A 6,000-nucleotide genomic window follows, 5' to 3' on the forward strand; every position below is an offset into this window, starting at 1 on the left:
ACCCCATATCAGGAAATCCAGACAAGCCCCCCCCCCAATTGTTAGAGCAGTTTGGATGGGGCTGTGAGATTTCTGATTTAGTTCCCATCCAGGACCGGATGGAAAAGCCAACTTGAACCCACTGAACTCAACTGTGCTCTGCTTTTCTTAATTGCTTTTTGTGACCCGTACTTCATAAATTGTTTCGAATATTTTGACTCCATTGTTTGCTGTTTGCATGGAGAGCCTGAGGGAAGGAGACAAAAATATAGATCTGAAGTCACTGAGACTTTTATCTCTCAGTTAAAAATTCAACCAAACACTTATCAACTCAACTAAACAGCTGTTTGACACAAGTATGGAGATGTTTTGGGAAGAAATTTGGAATAGAGATAAGATTTCAGCAAACCCAGGAAACTGAGAGAGGGGTACAGGGATGCCGTAGATCAGCTTTGCAATCTTTTCCTCCAGGAAGCAGCAACTGTAGGGAAGGTGAGTAACGGCTGAAAAAAATTGTGCAACAACTCAACAGTTCAAAGCCAAATATGGGGTCAGAACAGGGATGGTTATTGCAGGTACGAGACACTGGAAAAGAAGGGACAAGTAAAAACAGGTAACAGAAGACCAATGAAACTTGATGATATGACAGTTGCTGCACCCTGTATTTTCCAGGAGATAACTGTCAGCGGTATTATGGGAACCAGGGCCGTAGAACCAAAAGTTTATGTAGGACATAAAAGTTAAAGCACTTTAGCCACTGAAATAGGGTATAGCACATGAGATACATTTGTCATTTCAGACTTTCACCACAGGACTTGGTTTCTTTTAGTTATTCATGACTCTTTGAGTTAATTAGTAACAACTTTACAAAATATAAAGTTTTGTAACTCAATCTTTGGCGGTTCTTTTATCTAAAAATGTATCCATCCATCCATTTTCTTGACCGCTTTGTCCCTTTCGGGGTCGCGGGGCACCGGAGCCTATCCCGGCTACTGAAGGGCGAAGGCGGGGTACACCCTGGACAGGTCGCCAGTCCGTCGCAGGGCCCTAAAAATGTATGATATATTTAAAAGTTCGTGATTAATTTTCATAATATAATTTATGGTTGAATTATTTTAGATGACTATATTGTTAAAGAAATCAGCAATTCACCATGGATAGACATTCTTGCTATGATGAGATTAGCGTTCAATGTCACTAATTCACCATCGCACATGGTGATTAACATTAGTTAAGTTTTGCCTTCATTTTATTCCCTGAAATATATACTTATCGCAGCATTGCCATGCTATCCCATATTTGCATACCATAGCAAACAAATATAAAAAGTAACTATATCCAAATCCAATACCCATGAGATTTCCCAGGGGTCATTGCAAAAAAATGAGTGTTCATAGATGCTCACTTGATTGGCGAATATAGACCACAATGCATTGGACTTAAATCGTTTGTTATGTGGAAATATGTCTATAAATGTATTTTTCATGAGTTATCCAAGTTTTGATCATCAGAAGAAAGTAGATACACAAATAGAATTTTAGTTATTCATTTCTAGAGCACCTTCCACCACCAGCAAGGGAGGCCCAAAGTGCTTACATGAAAAAAACACAATACATTACAATCATAAAAACAATTCTAAACAATAAAAATATAAAATCCTATTAAAAAAAATAAATGAAATTAACATATTAAAAACCAGCAAGACAGATACTATTGCACAATAGCGGAGGAACAGTTCAACTTTAAAATCTCCAAAAGAATATGTCAAATACTCTTATTTATTAGATTTTTGCTTTATGCAAATTAGTAACATCACATTAAAAATAAAAAGTAAAGAACATGTGTCCAAACTGCATTAATATCCAGGGTACTAGCATTCTTTCTGGGAGTAGGGAGTGAATTTGAAACAGCTGTGTTGTGCCGCATTCTTAGTGATTTTATTTTTTAACACACACATTGCCATGTAACTTCTTATTGCAGATGCACAAATTAACATTCCTAACAACACAGAAAGGATCATGAATGTTTCAGTAACTCTATATTTTTATTCTGTAACACTAAAAACCCTGGAGAGGATGGAAGTAGACTCAAGTGATTTATTTGAAACAAAGAAAAGGCAAAGACTGGATAATGGAAATGAGTTGTTTTTAATTGAGAAAAAGTCAATTCACATATTCTAAATAATAACCTTTTTGTTGCAAAAGAGTGAAAACCAGTGTGCTGTACACACCTCATACACATGAACATTCATTATGTCTGTTTTTGTAACCAAAGACAGTTTACATGATATCTTCCTCTGGAATTCTCAGTTCTTTTCTTTAAATTCGGAATATTGATTTTACATGGAATTTAGCTGCAAAATTACCATGTAAATCTTTCGCTAAGCTACCATTCAAATTTAAAATGTCAAATTGGTGCCTTTTTCAGTGTCCCTGTCTGATCCCACCGGAGTGAATTTACCTTTGAAAGACTTTGAAGGTTTGTGGGAGGAAGCCTGTGGAGTCATTGGTCCTTGCAGTACCCCTGGGGGGAAAGGTGGGGAAACAAGTCTCTACTCTTTACTTCTTTCTCTTCTTTTCCTCCTCTGTGTGTGTGTTGATAAAAGGCATTATCATAGGATGAACTCATATTTAGCATTCTTCAGAAATGATGCTTCCTCCACGATAAAAATGATTAAAGAAGCCATCCCTTTGAGGAACCCTGAAAACAACCATATCTGTCTAATTAGCGTCTGAGCTCCAAGAACATGTTGTCCTGTTCTTTTTGTCTGCAGTAAATGTTCATGCTGGATCACATCATCCAGCGCTCTGTGTGAAGCGCATTCTGAGAGAAGAACACTTTGACATTTTTAACAAATATAGCCAGCAGAGTTCAAAAGCACTGCTGCACATGTAGAAAAAGACTTTTCAAACTCTCTCAGTTTCTCAAAAGTTTGAGATGCAGCCTTTTTCATTAGTTTTCACGCCCATGGACAAAACTTGCCTGTAAGTTCAATTGTGTTCAAATAGTGTATAAAACAGTTAGACACATTGTCGATCTGAATTATGTGTGTCACAAAATAGCCGATGGTAAAGAATGAAGAACATGGTTACACGTTTCTCAAGATTTAAAGTAAGACATGAATTATGTAACCAGTCACTAAAACTAAACTTGTTCATGACTTCTGTCAATTTTGTAGCCACCTAAATAGCACTTTTCCCATGAGTGTATAGAACAGTATCATCAGTATACATTATAATGTTAGCATCCTCACAGACAGAGGGTAAATCATTAATATGCATAAACAGAAGAGCAGTGGCCCTAAGATTGTCCCTAGTGGGACTCCCATTATGGATGCTAGGGTGAAGATAGCGTGTCATTTACTCGAACACACTGGCATCGAGCACTTGAGTAAGAATTCATCCAGCTCTGATGGAGGTTTTTCTCTTGACTTTTATTTAAGGTAATTTTTCTCTTCATTGTCGTCATTTATTTGCTCAGAACAGAAATTACAATCAAAACTCTTAGGCTCAATCCGTATTGTTCCCTTCTCCCTTCCCTTTCATTTAGCCCTCCAAACGGAGAGTTATGAAAAAATAGTGTCTCATAATTCGGACGTCACTTTAGTTCGATGTCGTCACCAATAATCGCCGGTCTGCTAGCTTTAAATATACATAACAACAGCGGTTTTATAACTTTAAAAAGGCCATCCTACAACAAAGAGTCATTACTTTTAAATGTAAACATCTGTGCTTCAGAACGCACCCACGTGATGAAAAGCGCTTCTCCCCGCAACATGGTTTACCTTTGCGAAAGAGGACTTTATATCCCTCCGTTTGGAAGCTTGGATTTAAAAAATACATTTCCCAGACACACTTGCACTTAAAATGCCAATTCAAATGGAGGGGAAGGGAGAAGGGAATTTGGGTCTTAGATGTATGGTTTATCACTTATACAAGCCGTTCATTTGATAGACAATTTGGTCTTTTTTAACTTGTCTGGATCAAACGGAATTCTAGATTTTGTATTTATTTTTGCTGGTGTCAATATTTTTGCACACATTTAATATGTCTTAGGGGTGAATGGGCACCTCATAAATAAACTGATTGGTATTCAAATAAAATCATTCTTTTTCATCATCATGGAACAAGCCAAACATCCTTTTGTGTTTGTGAGTTTATGCTTTAACCCCAACTTTCTTTGCTTTTATGAAGCTCATGAATACATTTTAGTCACAGATATGATTAAATTCCCTTTTGTTTCTTGGTTTAGTTAAGCAAAAAGGGAAAGTTGCTCTTTAATTACAGTAATAGTTGAGTCTTTCTGTCTCATGTTGTGTGAAACAATCCCCGCCTGGAAGATGACCTTTTGATAATGTCAGAGCAGCTGTTAGCTTTACTCTGCAGATTAATAATATGGACAAATCAAACAGAAGCTACGTAAATCCCAACTCTTAACAACACACACGGATGTGTAACTTTCCTGTCCGACTCGTCCCACCCCTGCTGTGGCTGCATGTGCGCAGGGAACCCTTCTATAAACAGCAGCCTCAGACGTGAAGGGAACGTGGGAGAGGCGCAGCCTGGAGTCCCAGCCTTTGTTTACACTCTGCGGTCCTGACGTCAGCACTGAGCCAATGGCTCAGTGGATCAACAGTGGACATAAGGGAGAGCTGTGTTTACCTACCTGGGAAAATTTCTGCACCAGAAAGATGATTGCTGCATCTTTGGTAAACAGAAGAGGATGGACAGAAGAAGGAAAACGAGCAAGAAGGGAAAAAAGTTTTTGAAAAATTTGCTGAAGGGTGACTCTAAACTTGCAGCAACTGAAGGCGTTCTGACGTAAAACAACTCTGAAACTTCAATGTCAGTTGGTTATCTCTCTCCTCACATTTATCTGTCTTTCCCATCCATCACTCCTCTGAGACGGTTGGATCTGATAAAGGAGTGAAGGCCTGCTGCTTATTGGTCCACTCGGGCCTCGCCTGACCCATAGCAGATGCAGCCTCATCTATGACGAATGTGACATTTATGGTTTGGTCCGAGATGCGTCATTGATGGTGCATACCCAAAACAAAGTTCTGCATCTTTGTTATGCAACTGACAGCTGCAGATCATCCTGGTAACTTTTGAGTGCTTTATGGCAGCCTCCTCCAGTAAAGGTTCCCTCAACCCAGCTGCTCCACACCTCTGTTGTTACAGAGGAACACGGCACAGCAGATTCCACACGTTTCATGCGGTGTGCACTGTCATGCTAAAGGTGTTTGATGGTAAGCCTCCGCTGCAGGCAAGAAGGACCAGCCCAAACTCCGGTAACACTCAGTCAACAAACATTTCTCGGTTTGACCTGCTTTGACAGTTTCAGGAATCTAAGCAGGTTAACTTTCTTCTTGCATAACTTAAGACAGGTATGAACTGAAATCCTGTTGGGACGGCAATCCGCAGATGTCCCGCGTAGTTTCTGTCACTCAAGCTGAAAGATGGACTGAAAAAGCAAAATGCTCACAGGCCTGCGAAACGAGAAATTTCTCATGGGCTGCTCTGTCAGAGACAGGTGATGTTAAAACAGAAATCCTCTTCAAAATTCTGTATTAAAACAATCTAGAGCTGATGTTGCTGGAAATGCATCCATGACATATTTTAAGTAAAGGAATGCTAATGTTTCCATAGGACATCAGAACTCTTTATTGATGCTGTCTATTGTTTAACAATGAAAATGAGCTAGTCATGTTGGATTTACTGAACTTTATTTTGTTTGAAATAACTCGTGTTGTTATTTGAATACAATGAAACTGGTTTGTGCTCTGTGTTATTTTTTTTTTTTAGATCTGCTTTATTCTCATTCAGGGTCACAGGGTTGCTGGAGCCTATCCACATACTGAAGGGTGGGGTGGGGGTGGAGTTCACCCTGGGCAGTTTGCCAGTCCATCACATGGCAACAAAGAGAGACAAACACACTCACATACATTCACACCTAAGGGACCATTTAGAGACACCAAAAAACCCCATGAAGAATATTTTAAAAACCACACATGCACGGGGA

This window comes from Oryzias melastigma, linkage group LG7 (genome assembly GCF_002922805.2).
Source record: "Oryzias melastigma strain HK-1 linkage group LG7, ASM292280v2, whole genome shotgun sequence".
Lineage (NCBI taxonomy): Eukaryota > Metazoa > Chordata > Actinopteri > Beloniformes > Adrianichthyidae > Oryzias > Oryzias melastigma.